This window comes from Capra hircus, chromosome 17 (assembly GCF_001704415.2).
Source record: "Capra hircus breed San Clemente chromosome 17, ASM170441v1, whole genome shotgun sequence".
Lineage (NCBI taxonomy): Eukaryota > Metazoa > Chordata > Mammalia > Artiodactyla > Bovidae > Capra > Capra hircus.
In genome coordinates this window covers 30,570,238-30,596,502 of record NC_030824.1, presented here as the reverse complement: position 1 = coordinate 30,596,502, position 26,265 = coordinate 30,570,238, and positions in this window count along the sequence as shown.

Genomic DNA, 26,265 nt, shown 5'->3' with positions numbered 1-26,265 from the left:
AATACCCGTGTTTCTTTGGGCATATTCGTGCGCATTCCACCCTTCCTGGTGCCTTAGTACAAGGCAATCACACTGCGGACGTTCTTACTAAACAGGTGTTTTTTCAATCGGCTATCGATGCAGCCCAAAAATCTCATAACTTACATCATCAAAATAGTCATTCTTTACGGTTACAATTTAAGATTTCCTGCGAAGCTGCACGACAAATCGTAAAATCTTGCTCTACCTGTCCTCAATTCTTTGTTCTCCCTCAATATGGTATTAACCCTCGAGGTTTACGCCCTAATCATCTCTGGCAAACAGATGTCACTCACATTCCTCAATTTGGGCGTCTTAAATATGTTCATGTCTCTATTGACACCTTTTCCCATTTTCTCATGGCCTCCCTTCATACTGGAGAATCAACTCGTCATTGTATTCAACATTTGCTCTTTTGCTTCTCTATTTCAGGAATTCCACACACCCTTAAAACAGATAATGGACCCTGTTATACTAGCCGCTCTTTTCAACGTTTTTGTCTTTCCTTCCAAATCCATCATAAAACAGGAATTCCCTATAACCCACAGGGACAAGGTATTGTGGAACGAGCCCATCAGCGTCTCAAACATCAACTATTAAAACAAAAAAAGGGGAATGACTTGTATAGCCCCTCACCGCATAATGCCTTGAATCATGCTCTTTATGTTCTAAATTTTTTAACTCTAGACGCAGAAGGCAATTCAGCAGCCCAACGTTTTTGGGGAGAACAGTCCTCATGCAAAAAACCACTCGTACGATGGAAAGATCCACTTACCAATCTGTGGTATGGGCCAGACCCTGTATTAATATGGGGACGCGGGCATGTTTGTGTTTTTCCAAAGGATGCCGAAGCGCCGCGCTGGATCCCGGAGAGGCTGGTACGCGCGGCGGAGGAACTCCCTGACACATCAAATGCACCACATGACACTGAGCGAGCCCACGAGTGAGCTGCCTACCCAAAGGCAGATTGAGGTGTTGATGCGATATGCTCAGAATGAGGCTCATGTACAACCTCCGGTGACGCCTACCAATATACTGATCATGTTATTATTATTGTTACAGCAGATACAAAACGGGGCGGCTGCGGCTTTTTGGGCATACATTCCCGATCCACCTACGATTCAATCATTAGGATGGGATAAAGAAGTAGTACCTGTCTATGTCAATGATACAAGTCTTTTGGGAGGAAAATCAGATATTCATATTTCTCCCCAGCAAGCTAATATCTCTTTTTATGGTCTTACTACACAATATCCTATGTGCTTTTCTTATCAATTACAACATCCTTACTGTATACAGGTGTCAGCTGATATATCCTATCCTCGAGTGACTATTTCTGGCATTGATGAAAAAACCGGAAAAAGATCGTACCGTGACGGAACCGGACCTCTCGACATTCCGTTTTGCGACAAACATCTAAGCATCGGCATAGGAATAGACACTCCTTGGACTTTATGTCGAGCCCGGGTTGCATCGGTGTACAACATTAACAATGCCAATACCACCTTTTTATGGGATTGGGCACCTGGGGGAACACCTGATTTCCCTGAATATCGAGGACAGCATCCACCCATTTTCTCTGTAAACACTGCTCAAGTATATCAAACAGAACTGTGGAAACTTTTGGCTGCTTTTGGTCATGGCAATAGTCTATATTTACAACCCAATATTAGTGGGAGTAAATATGGTAATGTAGGAGTTACAGGGTTTTTATATCCCAGAGCTTGTGTCCCTTATCCATTCATGCTGATACAAGGCCATGTGGAAATAACACTGTCATTGAATATTTATCATTTAAATTGTTCTAATTGCATACTTACCAATTGCATAAGAGGTGTTGCCAAAGGAGAACAAGTTATAATAGTAAAACAACCTGCTTTTGTAATGTTACCTGTTGAAATAACTGAAGCTTGGTATGACGAGACTGCTTTAGAATTACTACAACGCATTAACACGGCTCTTAGCCGCACTGAAAGAAGTGTGAGCCTGATTGTTCTGGGTATAGTATCTTTAATCACCCTTATAGCAAATGCTGTCACCGCTTCTGTATCTTTAGCACAATCCATTCAAGCTGCTCATACTGTAGATTCCTTGTCATATAATGTTACTAAAGTAATGGGAACACAAGAAGATATAGATAGAAAAATAGAAGATAGACTATCAGCTTTATATGATGTGGTTAGAGTTCTAGGAGAACAAGTTCAGAGCATTAGTTTCCACATGAAAATCCAATGTCATGCTAATTATAACTGGATTTGTGTTACAAAAAAGGCTTATAATGCATCTGATTTCCCGTGGGATAAGGTGAAAAAACATCTACAAGGAGTATGGTTTAATACTAATGTTTCTCTAGATCTATTGCAATTGCATAATGAAATTCTTAATATTGAAAATTCTGCAAAAGCTACTTTGAATATAGCTGATACTGTTGATAATTTTTTACAAAATTTATTTTCTAACTTCCCTAGCCTTCATTCACTGTGGCGAAACATAATTGCTGTGGGCGCGGTTCTGACTGTTGTGCTTATATTGATTTGTTTAGCTCCTTGCCTTATTCGTAGCATTGTTAAAGAATTTTTACATATGAGAGTTCTGATACATAACATGTTGCAACACCGACATCTTATGGAGCTTTTAAAAAAAAATAAAGAGAGGGGAGCTGCGGGGGACTGCCCGTGAAGGGTTAAGTCTTGGGAGCTGCTCGGCGTTATGCAGAGCCCTAGGACATGTTCCTAAGCTCCCTGTCCCGCCCCCCTGAAGAATTTATTACTCTTAAGGCTCCAGGACGTTTGGTTCTTGCAACATTTCATAGAAGATAGATTATCTTATTGATAGAAGATAGATTATCTATTTGTGATGTACACAACGGTAAGGGTCTTGTGATTGTATTTGGAGATTAAGAACAATCTTGTGAATGTCAGAAGTCACGTACTTTATCCTATATATACTGCAGCACAATAAAGGAAGGCATCAGCCATTTTGGTCTGATCCTCTCAACCCCATCTTTCGTCTCTCTCTTATTTTTCTTAGCGGGGACGCTCCGTTCTCTCCCTGTGCAGGTGCGACTCTTGCTTGTGCTGGCCGCGGCAGGACAAGGGAGGGGATGAGAACTGAAGAAAAGAAAGATGGCAAAGGAAAGAACACATGGTAAATATGATAAATAAAAAATCAATAACTACTATAAGTTGAATGAGGATATTTTCAGGCTTTGTGAGTTGGTGCATGTGGATCTTGTGAAGAACATTAAAAGTAATTGTAATTATCACAATAGTCCTAAATGCAAACATTATAAAGAAATATACAACTAGGGAATTAAGTTTATGACTTTGCTATGTGCAGGCAGACCAATTTAGCCAAATTATTTTTCTTTTGGTGAGATAACACTCTTCAGGCTCTGCTACTGAAATAAGAAGGTTTTGAAATAAGAAATCCTAGCTGTAAAAGCAAACATGTGTCTCCTTTTTCTTTTAGAATTACTACAGTTCAAATCTAATCATCAGATAACTGACTATTGCTGATGTTAAGATGCCATGAACAGCTACAGGGAATTTCTCAACTATTGCATCTTCCACAGACTATTCAAACACAACACACAATTGGATCTGGGTGTAAAAACTTTAATTAAGACATATTTTGGCATCTCTTCACTTCTATCATGTTTAGAGTTTATTCACCTTTCAAAATGTGAAATTGGGTTTTGTCCATAATGTGTTAAATCTATAAACATATCAAATGGTCATATACTTAGAAGGATCAAATATCTTACCAAATTTGCTTTAGAGGGATAAGAAATATTCTGGATAGAATATTGCTCGAACTAAGGGGAGGTGTTAAGTAGGTCCTAGAGAAATAGCAGTTTCCTCAATCATGGCACCAAGAGGTAAACCGTGGAATAAAGCCAAATGGAATCATAAAGACTCAAGGTGAAAACACCAAGAGTCACATAGACACTTAAAAAAAACTTTCTTAACAAAAAAAGTGCTGTTCACAGGCCCCAGCACTCACAGAGCCTGCCATCCTTTGACGCTCCCATCTTGCAGAAGCCAAACTCCTCACTTGAACCTTGAGCTGTGCCCCTCTTCTGGTGGAGAGTAGCTGGTTCAGACATTTACCCAGGGACCTTGTAACCTTAGCATTTCCTGAATTGGCCCAGGGATCCTTTACTAAAAGAAGTTTCCAAAAGACAAGGTCATTTCTCTCCTGCTCCACCGCCCTCCCCCCACCCCACCCCACCGCCATCAAGTTGAGACTGAGAACAGAAAGTTTGATCATTCTTTAGGAAAAGAGAGTTCAGTGAGACTCAGAGGGGGTGCAAAGAAGGCTTGCTACATCTGTGGCTGAGGACATGGCCCCAAGAGCCTCCTTTTCTTTTCCAATCAGACAAGCTTCGAAAGCAGACAATGGCGTCTAAGAAACATCCATGACCCAGGGCCCCAGCAAGTCAGTCCTTCTTCTTGTTACTTCCATGCACTAGCTGACCACATACCTTGAAAGTCACTACAGAGAAGGAGAGTGAAACACAGGGCGACTCCTAGTTCCTGTTCTTTCCAGTCCTTTCTTCTTTGTCATCCAGTCAAAGGTAGACAGTACTGGTAGAATGTGCTGGATCAAGGTATGAAATAAAGACAGCTTTAAAAAAAAAAGTATTCATTTATTTTAATTAGAAGATAATTGCTTTACAATGCTGTGTTAGATTCTGCTGTATAATGAATGAAGTGTATGTATACACATACTCCCTCGCTCCTAAGCCTCCCTCCCACCTCCTACCCCATCCCACCCCTCTGGGTTGTCACAGAGCACCAGGTTGAGCTCCGTGCACGATACAGCAAGTTCCCACTAGCTATCTATTTTACATATGGTAATGTATATGGTTCAACGCTACCCTCTCAATTTGTCCCACCCTCTCCTGCTGTGTCCACAAGCCTGTTGTCTATGTCTGTGCCTCTATTCAGTTCAGTTCAGTTCAGTTGCTCAGTCGTGTCTGACTCTTTGCGATCCCACGAATATTTGTGAGAAATGCATATTTGATGAGAACCTTAGGGAGTGTGTGAGATTCTGACATATGGAGAAGAAGTAACCAAGTCACACAGTGACCTCCTTGTGAAACTATCAGAATCTGAGGATCAGGGGCAGACCAACAGTGTAAAGTGGTGTTAAGTTAGCAGAGGAGACCATGACTCAAATAGGAATCAGGGCTCCACAGAGCTGAATACCAGGAGCAACTTCACGGTAGCTGGGAAGTAGCAGAGAGTTTAAAAGCTACAGATCTAAGCTAAGCTGGCCAAATGGCATCAGCTCTCACAAATATGCTGGTTAGTGTGCGTGGCAGCATGGTGGTAGTGGTATGAGTGTGTTTGCAGCTGCAAGCAAGAGGACAAGACAAGTTCTATTGGCAGGCTAAATGGTGTTCCAGTTGGATTTAATTGTCTCCAGCACAAAGTACAGGTCCTCCATGATGCATGTGAGTGAACATGGTCTGATGAGTTCCTGTTGTTGGATAGTCAGTTAAGGTTGCAGTTAGATTTTATGACAGAGATGGAGAAAGAGAATTGAGACATAAAATGAGATAAACAGATTGGGAGCAGAATTTTACAGAATTCATTTTTATCAAAAACAACAAACTGTGCTTCACAACCGTGGATCACACAAAACTGGAAAATTCTGAAAGAGATGAGAATAGCAGACCACCTGACCTGCCTCTTGAGAAATCTATATGCAGGTCAAGAAGCAACAGTTAGAACTGGACATGGAACAACAGACTGGTTCCAAATTGAGAAAGGAGTACCTCTAGGCTGCATATTGTCACCCTGCTTATTTAACTTATATGCAGAGTACATCATGAGAAACGCTGGGCTGGATGAAACACAAGCTGGAATTAAGATTGCTGGGAGAAATATCAATAACTTCAGATATGCAGATGACACCACCCTTATGGCAGAAAGTGAAGAAGAACTAAAGAGCCTCTTGATGAAAGTGAAAGAGGAGAGTGAAAAAGTTGGCTTAAAACTCAACATTCAAAAAAACCAAAAAACTCAACATTCAGAAAACTAAGATCATGGCATCTGGTCCCATCATGTCCTGGCAAATAGATGGGGAAGCAGTGGAAACAGTGAGAGACTATATTTTTTGGGGCACTGAAATCACTGCAGATGGTGACTGCAACCATGAAATTAACAGATGCTTGCTCCTTGGAAGAAAAGTTAAGACCAACCTAAGCAGCACATTAAAAAGCAGAGACATTACTTTTCCAACAAAGGTCCATCCAGTCAAAGCTATGGTTTTTCCAGTAGTCAAGCATGGATGTGAGAGTTGGACTATAAAGAAAGCTGAGTGCCAAAGAATTGATGCTTTTGAACTGTGATGTTGGAGAAGACTCTTGAAAGATCCTTGGACTGCAAGGAGATCCTACCAGTCCATTCAAGCAAATCAGTCCTGAATATTCATTAGAAGGACTGATGCTGAAGCTGAAACGTCAATCCTTTGGCCACCTCATGCGAAGAGTTGACTCATTGGAAAAGACTGATGCTGGGAGGGATTGGGGGCAGGAGGAGAAGGGGACGACAGAGGATGAGATGGCTGGATGGCATCACTGACTCGATGGACGTGAGTCGGAGTGAACTCTGGGAGTTGGTGATGGACAGGGAGGCCTGGTGTGCTGGGATTCATGGGGTCACAAAGGGTCGGACATGACTGAGAGACTGAACTGAACTGAACTGATGATTAGTGACATTGAGTTTCTTTTCACATGCTATTGGCCATCTGTATGTCTTCTTTGGAAAAATGACTATTCACATCTTCTGCCCATTTAAAATTTTTTTTATGTTGAGTTGTATAAGCTGTTTATGTATTTTGATATTAACCCCCTATTGATCGTACCATTTGCAACTGTTTTCTCCCATTCAGTAGATTGTCTTTTCATTTTGTTGATGGTTTCCTTGCTATGCAAAATTTTTAAGTTAAATTAGGTATCATTTGTTGAGTTTCACTTTTATTTCCTTTGCTTTAGGAGACAGATCTTAACTGCTACAAGTTATGTCAGAGTGTTCTGCCTGTTTTAAATAATTAATTAAATCACATATTTTAAATTCTTGTTGCATACTAGAGACAGTAAATCTTGACTTTTCATGCTGGAATATGATTCTCTTTCACCTTTTGTCTCTGTTTCACCAAATTTCTGGCATTTCACTTTAAATTGCTAAAGTTGATAAGATATTAATTTTATTTAGTAACCATAATTAATTCATCTGCTTTTATTTAGTGACTGATTCTGAAACTGGAAAATCAGCAAATGCTGTTTACTTTGTTATCACTATGTAACTGCTTTTGCTCTGGCTCCCGTTCTGCTTTGATTCTAGCTCTTTCTATAGGCAACTTTTGTTTTTTGCCTGAAGATTTTACTTAGGTTTCTGATATGTTGCATTGACTGCTTTTATTACATTCACAAGTTCTTAACAACTTCTCAAGAATGATATCATCTGCAAATATTTTCCTGAGATCACTTCTTCCTGGAATTCTGTATCTTCTTATAAGGTTTATAGTGAGTCTGTAACTATTTTATTCCTTTGCAATAGTTTTAAATGGTCTTAATAAAGAACAAACATCAGTACTTGCAGTTTCTTGTCTGTTTTGACCTTTGTTACTCTGACATTTACTGAAGCAGGTGCTGCTGCTGCTGCTAAGTCGCTTCAGTCGTGTCCGACTCTGTGTGACCTCGTAGATAGCAGCCCACCAGGCTCCTCCGTCCCTGGGATTCTCCAGGCAAAAACAGTGGAGTGGGTTGCCATTTCCTTCTCCAATGCATGAAAGTGAAAAGTGAAAGTGAAATTGCAGTCATGTCCAACTCTTTGTGACCCCATGGACTGCAGCCTACCAAGCTCCTCCATCCATGGGATTTTCCAGGCAAGAGTACTGGAGTCGGTTGCCATTGTCTTCTCCATTACTGAAGCAGGAAGATGAGTGATTCAACCTAATTCTAACCTAGCTTATTATTTTTTTTTAATTTCAGTCTTTTCAAACTTTGTATGAATTCTGTATGAAACAGAATTAATTTTCTACCCAACCCCTGGCCCAACTGGCTCCTCTTTAAAATGCAAATATTCTGAATGGGTTAAACCTTCATTGTCAAGGTGCTCCAGAGGCCTTGTTCACACCTAATTTTCAGGCAAATCTCTTCCTATCCTAGCTCAGTTATCATCCTTTTGCTGCTAACTCCTGAGTCAGTATCTGCAACTGAGACCTCTCTTTGGAGCTCCTCTCCTGCCTAGAGGCTGAGGCTTGTGGCATTGCAACATCACCCTAATATCACCCTAGCACCATCCCTGAGTCAGAACATACAGAGCTGTTCACCATCTCTCCTCCTCCATCTGCTTCATTTCCTGTGGTCCTGGCCTCACCCAGAGAAAACATCACCTGTTTTTTCAAGTCAGGGATCTGAGGGTCACTCCTGACTCATTTTGTGTTTTCACTCCCTGGGTCTCCCCAACTGTTAGGTGCATCCCACAATATTTTTCAAAATCATTCTGTTTCTTAACCTTCACTGCCACCGCTTGAACTGATGCCATAATCTGAAATATGTCAGCCTTCCCAATGGGTCTTTTTGACTCTCCTAATTTCTACCTTTTCATACTGTTCATGGAATTCTCAAGGCAAGAATACTGAAGTGGTTTGCTTTTCCCTTCTCCAGTGGGCCACATTTTGTCAGAACTCTCCTTCATGACCTGTCTGCCTTGAGTAGCCCTACACAGCATGGCTCATAGTTCCACTGAGCAACAAAAGGCTGTGGTCCATGTGATCAGTTTGGTTAGTTTTCTGTGTTGTGGTTTTAATTCTGTCTGCCCTCTGATGGATAAGGATAAGAGACTTACGGAAACTTCCTGATGGGAGAGACTGAGGGGGAAACTGGGTCTTGTTCTGATGGGTGGGGCCATGTTCAGTAAGTCTTTAATCCAACTTTCTGTTGATGGACAAGGCTGTGTTCCCTCCCTGTTGCTTGACCTGAGGCCAAACTATGGTGGGGGTAATGAAGATAAAGATTTCCCTGGTGGCTCAGAAGGTAAAGAGTCTGCCTGCAGTGCGGGAGATCCATGTTTGATGCTTGAGTTAGGAGGATAACCTGGAGAAGGAAATGGCAACCCACTCCAGTATTCTTGCCTGGAAAATCCCACGGATGGAGGAGCCTGGCAGGCTACAGTTCATGGGGTCACAAAGAGTCCGACATGACTGAGTGACTTCACTTTACTTCACTTATGAAGATAAGGGAAAAGCTAAAGGCAAAGGAGACAAGGAAACATATACCCATTTGAATGTAAAGTTCCAAAGAATAGCAAGGAGAGATAAGAAAGTCTTCCTCAGCAATTGTGCAAAGAAATAGAGGAAAACAATAGAATGGGAAAGACTAGAGATCTCTTAGAGATACCAAGGGAACATTCGTGCAAAAATGAACACAATAAAGGACAGAAATGGTATAGACCTAACAGAAGCAGAAGATATTTAGAGGTGGCAAGAATACACAGAATAACTATACAGAAAAGATCTTCATGACCCAGATAATCACGAAGGTGTGATCACTCACCCAGAGCCAGACATTCTGGAACGCAAAGTCAAGTGGGCCTTAGGAAGCATCTCTATGAACAAAGCTAGGGGAGGTGATGGAATTTCAGTTGAGTTATTTCAAATCCTGCAAGATGATGCTATGTGTGCTGTACTCAATATGCCAGCAAATTTGGAAAACTCAGCAGTGCCCACAGGACTGTTAAAGGTTAGTTTTCCTGCTAATCCCAAAGAAATGTAATGCCAAAGAATGTTCAAACTGCCACACAATTACACTTGTCTCACATGCTAGCAAAGTAATGCTCAAAATTCTCCAAGCCAGGCTTCAACAGTATGTGAGCTGTGAACTTCCAAATGTTCAAGCTAGATTTAGAAAAGGCAGAGGAACCAGAGATCAAATTGCCAACATCTGCTGGTCATTGAAAAAGCAAGAGAGTTCCAGAAAAACATCTACTTTTGCTTTATTGACTATGCCTAAGCCTTTGACTGTGTGGATCACAACAAACTGGGGAAAATTCTTAAAGAGATGAGAATACCATACCACTTGACCTGCCTCCTAAGAAATCTGTTTGAAGGTCAAGAAGCAATAGTTAGAACTGGACTTGGAACAACAGACTGGTTCCAAATAGGGAAAGAAGTATGTCAAGGCTGTATATTGTCACCCTGCTTATTTAACTTATATGCAGAGTACATCATGCGAAATGCTGGGCTGGATGGAGCACAAGCTGGAATCAAGATTACCGGGAGAAATATCAATAACTTCAGACATGCAGATGACACCACCCTTATGGCAGAAAGTGAAGAACTAAAGAGCCTCTTGATGAAAGTGAAAGAGGAGAGTGAAAAAGTTGGCTTAAAGCTCTACATTCAGAAAACTAAGATCATGACATCTGGTCCCATCACTTCATGGGAAATAGATGGGGAAACAGGGGAAACAGTGGCAGGCTTTATTTTTTTGAGCTCCAAAATCACTGCAGATCGTGATTGCAGCCATGAAATTAAAAGACGCTTATCCATGGGAGAAAAGCTATGACCAATCTAGATAGCATATTAAAAAGCAGGGACATTACTTTGCCAACAAATTTCTATCTAGTCAAAGCTATGGTTTTTCCAGTAGCCGTGTATGGATGTGAGAGTTGGACTGTAAAGAAAGCTGAGTGCTGAAGAATTGCTGCTTTTGAACTGTGGTGTTGGAGAAGACTCTTGAAAGTCCCTTAGACTACAAGGAGATCCTAACAGTCCATCCTAAAGGAAATCAGTTCTGAATATTCATTAGAAGGACTGATGCTGAAGCTGAAACTCCAATCTTTTGGCCACCTGATATGAAGAACCAGCTCTTTGGAAAATACCCCGATGCTGGGAAAGATTGAAGGTGGGAGGAGAAGGGGACAACAGAGGGTGAGATGGTTGGATGGCATTACTGATGCGATGGATATGAGTTAGAGTAAGCTCTGGGCTTTGGTGATGGACAGGCAAGCCTGACATGCTGCTGTCCATGGGGTCGCAAAGAGTTGGACATGACTGAGTGACTGAACTAAACTGAATTTGTACCTGGAACACACTTCCCTCTCCATTTGCTCTTATTGCTTTTTAAAAAGTCAAGCAAGAGTCGCACCTGCACAGGGAGAGAACGGAGCGTCCCCGCTAAGAAAAATAAGAGAGAGACAAAAGATGGGGTTGAGAGGATCAGACCAAAATGGCTGATGCCTTCCTTTATTGTGCTGCAGTATATATAGGATAAAGTACGTGACTTCTGACATTCACAAGATTGTTCTTAATCTCCAAATACAATCACAAGACCCTTACCATTGTGTACAGATCACAATAAGATAATCCATCTTCTATCAATAAGATAATCTATCTTCTATGAAATGTTGCAAGAACCAAACGTCCTGGAGCCTTAAGGGTAATAAATTCTTCAGGGGGGCGGGACAGGGAGCTTAGGAACATGCCTAAGGCTCTGCATAACACCGAGCAGTTCCCAAGACTTAACCCTTCACGGGCAGTCCCCCGCATTACAATATTGCTTCTGCTTTATGTTTTGGATTTTTGGCTAGGAAGCATGTGGAAATCTTAGCTCTCTGACCAAGAACTGAACCCACAACCTCTGCAGTGGGAGACAAGGTCTTAACTACTGGGCCACCAGGGAAGTTCTGCTATTTATCTTTTATACACTTTTCCTTTTAGGAAGATAGGAGAGAGGCCTATATGAGGTTAGAAACCTTTGGTAGTATTTCCGCATCACCTTTCTTATTTATGACAGTATCTCACTTTGCAGTACAATTTTCCTTCATTAGCCTCTTCTGTTGAATAATTAAAATTGTGTGTTTCTTGCTCAATATGATGTGCCTTGCCGGGCACGTAGCAGAGGCACAATACATAATTTTGAGGGTTGAACAAATGAATGAATGTTGTGTTTACTGTTCCTTTGGAAGCTCTTTGATCAAAGATTAAAGCTCTTTTTACCATCCGAATAGTGAATTAGGTTAATCATGTACCAAGAGACAGCTCCTGACTAATACATTTCTCACTCGGTTGTTAACCAGCCATTATACTGGATTTCATTCATGGATAGGATTTTTTCTTTCATTCCTGCAAAAGCACTTCTCACTTTCCTGTTTGACTTCCTACTTGTCAGGCAGTGAGTGTATGTCACTTGCTCTTCTCTAGGCCTCCCTGTTTCTTAACACTCTTTTACAATAATTGAGTCACTTTAGAAAATTTTGTAGAAGCATAGTTGATTTACAATATTGCATTAATTTCTTTGATACAGCAAAGAGACTCAGTTATACAACCATCATATATGTTATGTTTCTTGTTTTTTTTCCATGTGGTTTTTCACAAGAAATTGAATATAGTTCCCTGTGCTTTATAGTAGGTCTTTGCTTATCCATCCTATGTATAATAGTTTGTTCCTGCTAATCCCAAACTCCCAATCTTTCCCTCCCCAACCCTTTTTGCCCCTTGTAATCACAGCATTTAAAAAGTTTTATTAAAAGAAAATTTTGATTAGAAAGATAGTGAAGGGTTTTTATCTACAAAGGCAAAATATAACTGAATAGAGATAAAATGCTGACAAATTATATTTGAGTGATTATTTTGATGGAGCATATTCTAAATATCTACCACTTAAATTCTAAAATTAAAAACTGCCTCAGCCACGAATTTAATACATTGATGACAAATATGTGAAAACATGATACCCACAACACTTAATGACACTTTACATAGGTTATAAAAGATATATCTTGGTGCACACTGAAGACAAATTCATTAGGAGTGAGAAATGTGGAGAAATCAACACAATATGTAAAGTCACTTTTTTCAGAATCACATATGTGGAAACTGAAGGGGGTCAGGACGTGTTACTCCAAAATGGCATAAGGATTATTTGGCATAAGGATTAGTTTGAGCTGAAGGCAAATGGTTATCTACAGATATAGGAAGAATTCTCTTCCTTCTCCTTTTCTGTCTAACAAACAGTTGAGCATTAATTTCCCTTTGTGAAGGTGTCCTCTTCTGTTTCAGTAAGCGGTGAGTGATTCTTATCAACAATCTGCATAGCAATCTTACTAAACAACCCTTATCTTCTGTTAGTTCTCCCACATATTTCTTAGTCATTTTGCCACAATCTATTGCCTTCAAAGTCCAAATCTCTTTTCCTTTGCTAAAAAGTATATAAACCCTTGAATCTAAGTGCCTCCTTGGGTTTCATGTATTTTTTTTGTAAACTCCTATGCACATAAGACACTAATAAAATCTGTGTTCCTTTTCTGCGTGACATCTATGGTGCTGTGACTCGGATGTAACCTGGCTGAAACAACCTCCATGTGGAAGAAGCCAGGCACAGCAGGAGCCCAGCTCAGAGAAGCTCCCACGGTAGAGGTGGAACGTGAAGAAAATCCAGCGCAGGGGAAGGCCAATGGTGCTGGAAACCGGGACAGCGAAAAACAAACTCGGCAGAAAGCTCACATGGCCCAGTTTCAGATACCAGAAGACCTCTGGTCTGGTAAGAGGTCCTCGCTGGAGGGACATGCCTAAGGAAATCTTAATTCCTTTACAATCTCTTGTTTCTTGTTCCCTCAAACCTCCTGCGAACAGGCGGGCGGCAGGGGGCACAACTGAGGGACTCTGGAGAGGCTGCTCCTCAGCATGTCCCAAAGGCTCTATCTGCTGGGCCCCAGTAGCTGTTACACAAGCCAGTGGGGGTTCTTCTGTCCTTTCTCTTCTCTGTGCCAAGGATCAGACCAATGAAATTGTGAGCACCGGTCAGATATTTAGCACATTTTCCAGGGGGCTATGAAGGGGACTCCTTGGCACGTTTTTCCCACTGCTTTTTCCTCCTGTCCTTCAGCTCTTTCCCAGGACTCAAGCTCTGCCAAAACTAATGAAACTCAGGCCCTGATGTCTCATTGCAAAACTTTATTGAGAGACAAAGCGATAAGAGGTGGATTTGTTAGGATCCAGAGAGAAACCACTCTTCGGGGTGTGAACCATTGCCAAGGGCTGGGGCCACGGAATTAGGCCTGGCTAGGTTTTGTGAAGGAATGGAATTCATATGCTAATGAGTGGGAGGATCATCCCTACCATTGGGGAACCACCCACCTCTGGGTGTGTCTGTTGGTTTATAGATTGGGGATTAAGTACTTGAATTTTACTTTTCATCTTGGACCCAGTTGGTTTTAACTGGTTTACATTATCCCCTTGTGCTATGTCATTCTTTGAAAGGTTGTGCTCTTCCCTCTTCCCTCCTGTTTCATGCTCTTTGCCTCAGCCCCATCCAGACCCACAAGGTTGCCTCTACAATCTTCTGGAGAGACAACCAGAAAATAGCTGGCCTTGGGAGGGAAATACTCTATAATATCCAACCCCCTAATCCTGCCCAGTACTGGTTACACTGGAGACCTTGGGGATGCCCAAACTCCAGTCCGGGGGTCCCAGGAGGTCATCACACCTTGACCTGCCTAGGGATCTGGTCCTCGAAATGTTGTCATGCCTCAACCTGCTCAGGGATCTGCTAGTCCCAGGGGTCCCAGGAGGCCGTCACGCCTCGACCTGCCTGGGGATTCGATCTCTAGGAGGCTGTCACGCCTCAGCCTGCCTGGGGATCTGCACCCTGACCCAGGGATGCCTGGCTCTTAGGTTGCAACAGTACTAAGTAGGATGAGCTTACATCATATCTCTTCCCGTCTATGGTGGGCAAACTAGCAATGAGTTACAAACCCCTTAATTCTACCCAGCACTGGTCACACTGGAGATCTTGGGGATGCTCAACTCCGATCCGGGGGTCCCAGGAGGTCATCACGCCTTGACCTGCCTAGGGATCAGATCCTCGAAAGGTTGTCATGCCTCAACCTGCTAGGGGATCTGCTAGTCCCAGGGGTCCCAGGAGGTCGTCACGCCTCGACCTGCCCAGGGACCCAATTCTCAGGAAGCTGTCACGCCTCGACCTGCCTGGGGATTCGATCTCTAGGAGGCTGTCACGCCCAGCCGTGGCATGCCTGGCTCTCAGTTTGCAACAGTTCTGGGTAGGATAAGTTTCAGAAAGACTCACCCCTAAGGAAGTCCACCCATGGAAACAGAAGGAAGCCTATTGTGGGACTGTGCCCAGTCTCAGCAATAACTCAGGAGCCCAATGAGAACCCCATTGCCTTTCTGGAAAGGCTAAAAGAGGCACTCCAAAAGTTTTCCAATCTGGACTTAGACTCTTATGAGGGACAGTTCAGTTCAGTTCAGTTTAGTCATTCAGTCGTGTCTGACTCTTTGCGACCCCATGGATCGAAGCACACCAGGCCTCCCTGTCCATCACCATCTCCCAGAGTTCACTCAGACTCATGTCCATCGAGTCGGTGATGCCATCCAGCCATCTCATCCTCGGTCATCCCCTTCTTCTACTGCCCCCAATCCCTCCCAGCATCAGAGTCTTTTCCAATGAGTCAACTCTTCCCATGAGGTGGCCAAAGTACTCGAGCTTCAGCTTTAGCATCATTCCTTCCAAGGAAATCCCAGGGTTGATCTCCTTCAGAATGGACTGGTTGGATCTCCTTGCAGTCCAAGGGACTCTCAAGAGTCTTCTCCAACACCACAGTTCAAAAGCATCAATTCTTCGGCGTTCAGCCTTCTTCACAGTCCAACTCTCACATCCATACATGACCACAGGAAAAACCATAGCCTTGACTAGACGGACCTTAGTTGGCAAAGTAATGTCTCTGCTTTTGAATATACCATCTAGGTTGGTCATAACTTTTCTTCCAAGGAGTAAGCATCTTTTAATTTCATGGCTGCAGTCACCACCTGCAGTGATTTTGGAGCCCCCCAAAATAAAGTCTGACACTGTTTCTACTGTTTCCCCATCTATTTCCCATGAAGTGATGGGACCAGATGCCATGATCTTAGTTTTCTGAATGTTGAGCTTTAAGCCAACTTTTTCACTCTCCCCTTTCACTTTCATCAAGAGGCTTTTTCGTTCCTCTTCACTTTCTGCCATAAGGGTGGTGTCATCTGCATATCTGAGGTTATTGATATTTCTCCCCGCAATCTTGATTCCAGCTTGTGTTTCTTCCAGTCCAGCGTTTCTCATGATGTACTCTGTATATAAGTTAAGCAGGGTGACAATATACAGCCTTGACATACTCCTTTTCCTATTTGGAACCAGTCTGTTGTTCCATGTCCAGTTCGAACTGTTGCTTCCTGACCTGCATACAGATTTCTCAAGAGGCAGGTTAGGTGATCTGGTATTCCCATCTCTTTCAGAATTTTCCACAGTTTATTGTGATCCACACAGTCAAAGGCTTTGGCATAGTCAATAAAGCAGAAATAGATGTTTTTCTGGAACTCTCTTGCTTTTTCCATGATCCAGCAGATGTTGGCAATTTGATCTTTGGTTCCTCTGCCTTTTCTGAAACTAGCTTGTACATCAGGGAGTTCATGGTTCATGTATTGCTGAAGCCTGGCTTGGAGGATTTTGAGCATTACTTTACTAGCATGTGAGATGAGTGCAATTGTGCGGTAGTTTGAGCATTCTTTGGCATTGCCTTTCTTTGGGATTGGAATGAAAACTGACCTTTTCCAGTCCTGTGGCCCCTGCTGAGTTTTCCAAACTTGCTGGCATATTGAGTGCAGCACTTTCAGAGCATCATCTTTCAGGATTTGAAACAGCTCAACTGGAATTCTATCACCTCCACTAGCTTTGTTCGTAGTGATGCTTTCCAAGGCCCACTTGACTTCACATTCCAGGATGTCTGGCTCTAGATTAGTGATCACACCATCGTGATTATCCGGGTCGTGAAGATCTCTTTTGTACAGTTCTTCTGTGTATTCTTGCCACCTCTTCTTAATATCTTCTGCTTCTGTTAGGTCCATACCATTTCTGTCCTTTATCGAGCCCATCTTTGCATGAAATGTTCCCTTGTTATCTCTAATTTTCTTGAAGAGATCTCTAGTCTTTCCCATTCTGTTCTTTTCCTCTGTTTCTCTGCATTGATTGCTGAAGAAGGCTTACTTATCTTTTCTTGCTATTCTTTGGAACTCTGCATTCTGATGCTTATATCTTTCCTTTTCTCCTTTGCTTTTCACCTCTCTTCTTTTCACAGCTATTTTTAAGGCCTCCCCAGACAACCATTTTGCTTTTTTGCATTTCTTTTCCATGGGGATGGTCTTGATCCCTGTCTCCTGTACAATGTCATGAACCTCATTCCATAGTTCATCAGGCACTCTATCAGATCTAGACCCTTAAATCTATTTCTCACTTCCACTGTATAATCATAAGGGATTTGATTTAGGTCATACCTGAATGGTCTAGCGGTTTTCCCTACTTTCTTCAATTTAAGTCTGAATTTGGCAATAAGGAGTTCATGATCTGAGCCACAGTCAGCTCCCAGTCTTGTTTTTGTTGACTGTATAGATCTTCTCCATCTTTGGCTGCAAAGATGAGGGACAGGTGATTTTAAAGGACACATTCCTGTCCCAATGTGCATCAGATATCAGAATTAAGTTACAACAGCTACAACAGCAGGACCCCGCTGCCTCCTTAGATGAGATGGTCCAGACAGCCACCAATACCTTTTATAACAGAGAACAGGAGAAGGAGGCCAAGGCCCAGGAGAAGGAGAGAAAGAAAGAGACAAGGCATGCCCAGATGCTGGCCGCCCTCCAGAGAAGCCCTATAGCAAACCCCGAGTCCTTGAAGGACAAGGCACGAGACAAATGCCTGATCTGTAGACAGGCGGGGCATTGGGCCAAAGAGTGTCCAAACCGTGACAAGTCTTCTAGAATGGCTTGCCACAAATGCCATCAACTGGGACATTGGGTGGCGCTCTGCCCTTGGGACCCAAGAGCCTCAAGGTCAAACGCCAAACCTACCCTCACGATGGTTCAAGAGGACTGAAGCGGCCCACTCCAGCCAGCTCGCCTGTCACAGATAACCATCACGGGGCTGGAGCCAAGGGTGCAACTGGATGTGGCAGATAGGTCCGAGAACTTCCTGGTTGACACATGGGCTACCTACTCTGTCTTGATCTCCTACTCTGGAGCCTTCTCCTCCCAAACCTGTACCATTTTGGGTGCTACAGGAAAAGCAACTACTAAAAGATTCACCCGAGCACTTCTTTGTTGCTGGGATGGACAAATATTTTCCCACCAGTTTCTGGTGGTCCCTGAGTGTCCTACTCCCTTATTGGGAAGAGATATACTCACTAAACTGGGGACCACCCTTGTGATGGGAAGTTTTTCAGCCCCTAGAGTTCTACAGCTCCTGGTTACTACTGAGCAACCCATTACACCTTCAATAGAGAGGGGCCAAAAACCATGGGAAGACAAAATTAATCCCCAGGTGTGGGACCAGGGGATTCCTGGATGAGCCTACCAAGCCAAACCGGTCATCATTGTCCTCCGAGATCCCACTTGGTTTCCTAACTGGAAACAATACCCTCTCAAAAGAGAGGCTTGGGAGGGACTACAGCCTTTAATAAATAAATTGCTTGCTTGTGGGCTATTGGTCCCCACCAGTTCACCATGTAACACCCCAATCCTCTCAGTAAAGAAAAAGACAGAACCTGGCAAATGGTTCAAGATCTCCGGATCATAAATGAAGCTGTAGTCCCCCTCCATCCCACAGTACCCAATCCCTATGCAATCTTGGGAGAAATCCCACCCAGTGCCAAGTGGTTTACAGTCTTGGATCTCAAAGATGCATTTTTTTGCATACCACTGGCTAAAGAATCCCAATATCTTTTTGCCCTTGAGTGGGAGGCCCCAGGAGAAAAACGCCAACAGATGACTTGGACAGTATTACCTCAGGGGTTCAGAGATAGCCCCCACCTGTTTGGACAGGCCCTTAGCTGGGATCTCCTAGATCTGGACCTGGGACCTAATGGAAAAATATTACAATATGTAGATGACCTACTAATCTGCTCTCCAGATGAGAAAAGTGTCCAACAACATGCAATTCAGGCTCTAAACTTCTTGGCAGAAAGAGGATATAAAGTCTCCCGTGCTAAGGCACAGATGGTCTAGACAAAGGTCACTTACCTGGGAGTTCAGATTACACACAGGTCCAGGAGGCTGTCCTCTGATCGGGTACAAGGAATCCTCCAGTTGCCCTCCCCCACGACTCGAAAACAATTGCGAGCTTTCCTGGGGCTAACTGGATATTGTAGAATCTGGATACCCAACTATGGTCTAATTGCCCAGCCCTTATGTGAAAGCTTAAAGGGAAGAGATGATTCAATCCCACTGATGTGGGGAACTCCTCAAAAGCAGGCAGAGGCTACACTAAAACAGGCCTTAACTCAGGCACCTGCTTTGAGGTTGCCAGACCAGAAAAAGCATTCCAAGTTTATGTCCATGAAAGAGAGGGAATAGCTTTGGGGGTGTTAACTCAAAGGTTGGGATCTGAGCCCCAGCCTGTAGCTTATTTATCCAAAAAGCTCGATCCAACTACCTGAGGCTGGCTCCCTGCCTTCAAAATCTTGCAGCTATTGCAATCATGATAGAAGATGCTTTAAAACTCTCCTTTGGGGGCAAACTAACTATTTTTACCAGCCACCAAGTAAAACAACTCCTAAATGGGAGAGGCCATTTATGGATGTCTGATCAAAGAGTCCTCAGATATCAAGTAATGCTGATGGAAAATCCAGGTCTCACTATATCCCCTTGTGAGGTTCTTAACCCAGCCACCCTCCTGCCTACCCCCGAAGGCTCTCTCCCCTTTCACTCTTGTCTAGAAACCTTGGACCACTGGACAAAACCCCGAGAGGGATTGTCAGAAGATCCTCTGAGCAATCCTGGGGAAATCTGGTACACTGATGGAAGCAGCTTTGTCTTGGATGAAAAAAGAAGAGCCAGGTATGCAGTAGTCTCCAATTTCGAGACCATAGAGGCTAAGCCTCTGTCACGTACTTCAGCCCAATTAGCTGAGCTCATAGCCCTGACTCGAGCTTTAGAGCTGGGAAAAGGAAGAAGCATAGCCATCTACACTGACTCCAAGTCTGCCTTTCTGGTGCTACATGCACATGCGGCTATTTGGAAAGAAAGGGACCACTTGACCACCCGAGGGTCCCCAAACAAATGTGATGATCAGATTCTTCGACTCTTGGAGGCAGTCCATCTGCCCACTGAGGTTTCAGTCTCCCACTGTAAAGGACACCAAAAAGGGAGCACAGAAGTGGCACGAGGGAACCAAGCAGCTGATCAGGCAGCTAGGAGAGCAGAATTATAGAACCATGACCTAATAGGGGCTGCCACCTTAGTTCCACAGACTAATTTGCCAGAAACTCCTTCCTATACTGAAGGTGAGACTCTTAAAACTAAGAGCAAGGGCTTTCAAGAAGATCATATGGGGTGATTCCAAAAGGAGGGACTCCTTTTTCTGCCTGGGAACCTCCAATGGAAGTTGGTTAACTCCTTACATGCCACTACTCATTTAGGAGAAAAGGCCCTCCAAAGATTACTAGAAAGGTCCTTCAGAGGAACAGGCTTCCAAACAACTATAAGACAGGTGGTCTCCTCTTGTTCCACTTGCCAGTTAAACAACCCCCAAGGAGCTCGAAGACCCCAGCTGGACCAGCCCATCCAATGATGTGGGGCCTACCCAGGAGAGGACTGGCAGATGGACTTCACCCAGATGCCAGTTTCTCAAGGGTATAAATACCTATTAGTCATGATAGATACATTCACAGGATGGATTGAAGGCTTTCCCACCCGGACTGAGAAGGCTGAGGAAGTGGTAAAAAAACTGCTTCATGAAATCATTCCAAGATTTGGTCTGCCCAGGTCATTACAAAGTGACAATGGGACATCATTTACTTCCAAGGTCACCCAAGGGGTCTCAAAAGCATTGGGCATTACTTATTATCTCCATTGTGCCTGGAGGCCTCAATCTTTGGGAAAAGTAGAAAGAGCCAATCAATTCTTAAAATCAGCGATAAAAAAGATAACCCAGGACACCTCCCTGGGATGGGAGGAGGCTTTACCAATAGCTCTCCTCTGCACCCGTATTGCCCCTAAGGAACAGCTTGGTCTTAGTTCTTATGAGATGCTATATGGGAGACCTTTTGTTTATGTCAAGGACCTCTTCCTAGATCCAGAGGTTCAGACCCTCCAGTCTTAAACCATGGCCATTGGGCAATTCCAACAGGATATACGCTCGTGGGGTATAAACCAGGACCCAAAAGATTCTAAGGAGTCACCACTATCTGCTCCAGGGACTTAAGTCCTAAATAAGTCTGGAAAGATGGGTCCCCAAAAGCTCAACTCCAGCCCACATGGAAGGGCCCCTACCCTGTCATACTTTCTACCCCCACAGCAGTCAAGGTACCAGGACATGACTCCTGGATTCACTACTTACAAGTCAAGCCATGGAAGAAAACAGAAGAGGACACTCAATACACCTGTGAGGCCCTGGGAGATCTCAGATACCTATTCAGGACTACCAATGAGTGCCATTCTAATGAACACCCCCAAAATTAAGTTTCTGGGGATAAGATTTCTCAGGATAGCTCTAAAGAGCCAACCCAGCTTGATAGAGATTGTATTCCAAAACAGACAGGAGATAGATCTTCTGATCCCTGAACAAGGAGGGACTTGAGCCATCCTGGCGATGTGAATTTAAAAATGACTAATGCCCCTACTAGTCCTTGTTCTGCTATATTGATGACGCTTATGATTATTCCATGTACTGTCAGTTGTCTAACCCGTTTTGTCTCTGCCCAGGTCAACAAGCTACAACACGCAGTGCCAGTTCAACAAAGATATTAAAACTACAGCCGACCACGAAAAATATCATACCCTTAGATGGACACCGCTATAAGGACTCTGAGGCTTGAGACGAACAAGAGGGGGAGGCCCAATACCCCTCGCCACCGCAGTTCAGCAGGAAGTAGCCAGAAAGACCTCGATGCCCCTATTCCCAAAGAATTGGGCCTTCCATCTCTTGAGGGGGGAAAATGTTAGGTAGGTAGAATAGGGAAAAGGAGTCCAAAATGGCGGTGGCTAAAAGACAAGGAAGGGAAAAGCCCGCGAAAATAGAACAAAAGAAGGTCCGAGGACCAGAGTGAAGACTTCAGTTAGAACAAACAGCACTCCTGGCTAAGCCCAATTTGCACAGGGCAGGCCCGGGTGGGGCAAAAACATATAAAAGGAGGAGCCAAATCGCCCTCTCTCTTTCTCTCTCCCGCGTGGTGTGTGCTCTCTCTCTCTCTCTTTCTCTCCCGCATGCGTGTGCTCTCTCTCTCTCTCTTTCTCTCCTGCGTGCATTCTCTCTCTCTCTCCCTCTCCTGCATGTGTGCGCTCTTTCTCTCTCTCTGCCTCCCCCTCTCCCAGGCGCTCCTCCACTCTCTTCCCTTCAAATCTTTGGGTTGGCATGCCATCACGCTTCGAGGATGGATTCTCCTGCTATCTTCTAAATAAAATAGAGCTGTAACACTGATTTGCCTATGAGCTATAACACGGTTTGTCCAAGACCCAAGAGCTATGACGCGCCGAGGGCTTTAATGTCCGTCACTCCAAATATTTGTTGTGATGAGACGAAGAACCGAGGAACATACACTCGCGTGACAAACACAATATGTAAAGTCACTTTATTCAGAATCACATATGTGGAGACTGAAGGGGGTCAGGACGTGTTCCTCCAAAATGGCATAAGGATTATTTGGCATAAGGATTAGTTTGAGCTGAAGGCAAATGGTTATCTACAGATACAGGAAGAATTCTCTCCTTTCTCCTTTACTGGTTAACAGTTGAGCATAAATTTCCCTTTGTGAAGGTGTCCTCTTCTGTAAGCGGTGAGTGATTCTTATCAACAATCTGCATAGCAATCTTACTAAACAACCCTTGTCTTCTGTTAGTTCTCCCACATATTTCTTAGTCATTTTGCCACAATCTATTGCCTTTCAAAGTCCGAATCTCTTTTCCTTTGCTAAAATAGTATATAAACCCTTGAATCTAAGTGCCTCCTTGGGTTTCATGTATTTTTTTTTGTGAACTCCTATGCACATAAGACACTAATAAAGTCTGTGTTCCTTTTCTCTTGTTAATCTGACTTTCATCAGTTGAATTTGTAGGCCACCAGACAATGAATCTAAGAGGGTAGAGGACAGAATAAAATAGTTGCAACATTGTCTGAGAGAAAGGAAAAGAATCACCATCTGAAACCTTTGGAAGCCTCTGCTTAGTGAGTCTTATTTCTGACTGTAGCTCCCAGTGTATCCAAAAGACCCTGATGCTGGGAAAGATTAAGGGCAGGAGGAGAAGGGGGTGACAGAAGAGAAGAGGGCTGGATGGCATCACTGACTCAGTGGACATGGGTTTGAGCAAACTCTGGGAGATAGTGAAAGACAGGGAAGCCTGGCATGCTGCTGTCCATGGGGTCTCAAAAAGTCGGACATGACTTAGTGACTGAACAACAAATAGGGCCCCCTGAATGGATCTTTCAGGATGGAAAATTCTTTGCTTCCTTATGAGCATAGAGAAGTGAGTCAATGGAAAGGTAAAAATGCTAGAGAGAGAAGATATAAGTGTGTTTTCAGGGCTCTGAATAGTTGGAGAAGTTTGGAATCTAGGACAGGGGTGGGATTCACTTTCAGAAAGATTGAAGGACAAAGAATATGAGATGAATTATCAATAATGAAGATATGAAGCCGATAACTGCTGATGGATCTTGTTTTACAACAAAATAGAAGGCAAAGGCCTCCTGTTATATTGCTGGGAGGAGGTCTTGTTTGAGGTTTTTGGTCCTCAGCATTTAGCCCTACAGTTGGCTATTATGGGTTCAATTGTCTGCCTCTAAATGTACCCACATTCATATGTTGAGATCCTAATTCTCGGGATGGCAAAATGTGACTTTATTTGGAAATAAAGTCCCTGCAGATGTAATTAATGTCGGTGATTTTATACTGGAGTTGAATGCGGCCTTAACACAACATGACTTATGAAAAAGGGAAAATGTGGACACAGACACACACAGAAGCAAGATGATGTGAAGAAACCCAGGGGAACAGCGGTTGACTACAAGCCAAGGAGACATGCCTGGGATAGATCCTTGCCTTGAATTCCTTAGAAGGAACCAACCCTGCTCACACCTGGACTTTGGGCTTGTAGCCTCCAGAGCTATGAGAAAATAAATTATTCAATCTGCAGTACTTTATCCTGCAAACGTAGCAAGCAAGTTTACTGGCTAGATGTAAAAGTGGAAGTGTTAATCTCTCAGTCATGTTTGACTCTTTGTGACCCCAGGAACTGTAGCCCGCCAGGCTCCTCTGTCCATGGGATTTTTCCAGGCAAGAACACTGGCATGGGTTGGTATTTTCCTCCTCCAGGGGATCGTCCCCATCCAGAGATTGAACCCAACTCTCCTGGGTCTCCTGCATTGCAGGCAGAGTCTTTACCCACTGAAGCATTAGGGAAGCCCTAAGTGGAAATTTCTCTAGCTCTCAGTCCTGAGTCCTTCCTCACTTACCCATGGAATTTATCAATTGAGTGGATGAATGGATCAATAAATTGAGTGGGTGGGGAAGTGACACTCAGGACTGAGAGTTATGGAAATTTCAGTCAGTCATTAGGTTATCCCAGAGGGTCAGAAGTGTTCTTAGACTTCAGTTAATGATTTGGAGCAAATAGTGAATTTGAAGTCAAATGAAGACAACTTGAAGGAAGGAGACAGATAAATAGTTTAGAAGTCACGAGATGGAACAAGTGAAGTCGCTCAGTCATGTCCGAATCTTTGCGACCCCATGGACTACATGTAGCCTACCAGGCCCCTCTATCCATGGGATTTTCCAGGCAATAGTACTGGAGTGGATTGCCATTTCCTTCTCCAGGGGATCTTCCCGACCCAGGGATTGAACCTGGGTCTCCTGCACTGTAGACAGACGCCAAACTGTCTGAGCTACCAGGGAAGTCCAAATGAACAGACAAAGATAAACCCTTTTCCCTGTTCCATTGAGTTAAGGAGGAATTGGAAAACATGAACCTTTAACAAAGTGAAGAGCTGGGGATGTGATAGAAAAGCACTCATTATTTTTGCTGTGTTAGATCTCATTTTCATTGATTTACCGTTTAATTATTCAGGCAGGTCTTTTTCAAATACTGACATTCACAAAGCACTCAGTGTCAAGCCTGGAGCCCAAGCATGTGTGTACATACTAATTTTTCCTCCTTTAATAATTCTGGCATTCTTTTTGAATAAATCCTTTGGATATTTTCCTGTTGCCTACCTTGATAAAATTTAAATGTTTTTAGATGTCTTTCTTCTCATCTCTATAGGTGCTATGAATACAAAGTGACATACTGTAGGACCCAAGAGGAAGACCCAAATGCTTTTTAGGTGATAAATATCAGAATTGAGTCTTTATGTTTCAAAGATGTGTTTTATAGACAATATCTATAAAACTGAAAAACAAGGGACAATGAGTGGATGATTTTGTTATTACAAATGGCAGAATATTAAGAAATAAGCGAAAGTGAAAGTTGCTCAGTCATGTCTGACTCTGTGACCTCATGGACAGTTCAGTCCATGGAATTCTCCAGGCCAGAATACTGGTATGGGTTCCCTTTTCCTTCTCCAGGGGATCTTCCTAACCCAGGGACTGAACCCAGGTCTCCCATATTGCAGGCAGATTCTTTACCAGCTGAGCCACACAAGTGAAGCCCCAGAATACTGGAGTGAGTAGCCTACCCCTTCTCCAGCAGATCTTTCCAACCCAAGAATTGAACGGGAGTTTCCTGCATTGCAGGTGGATTATATTATTTGTGGTTTGTGTAATATATTGGCATTTGGTTTCCCTAGGAAAAGATTTATAAGATGATGGACTCAAGGAAGCAGGGTACCGTGGTCATAATGCTGCTGAAAGGATGCTTCATGTGATGTTATGATCCCAGGGGGTCCATGGACCCTGCAGCTTGTGCTTGTGGAGCTGTGCAGAGTTCTCAGGCAAGATCCTGAAGACAAAAGGTGCTGCTCTTAACTGGGTGGGAATTCTTGTTATTGGGAAAGGCTTCTTATTTCTCATTTCTGTCCTTCCACCACAGTTGCTGTGATTCTAGGGTTACAGAGCTAACTTAAAAAAAAATTGCCTTGAAGTCACATAATTGATATGTATCCAGGGGCATCATACAGAAAATATGTTAGTGAGTTACAATCATGGTGGACTCATTAGCTGGAAGATAGGTAATCTATGAGAAAAATTTAGTGTTAACGTTCCA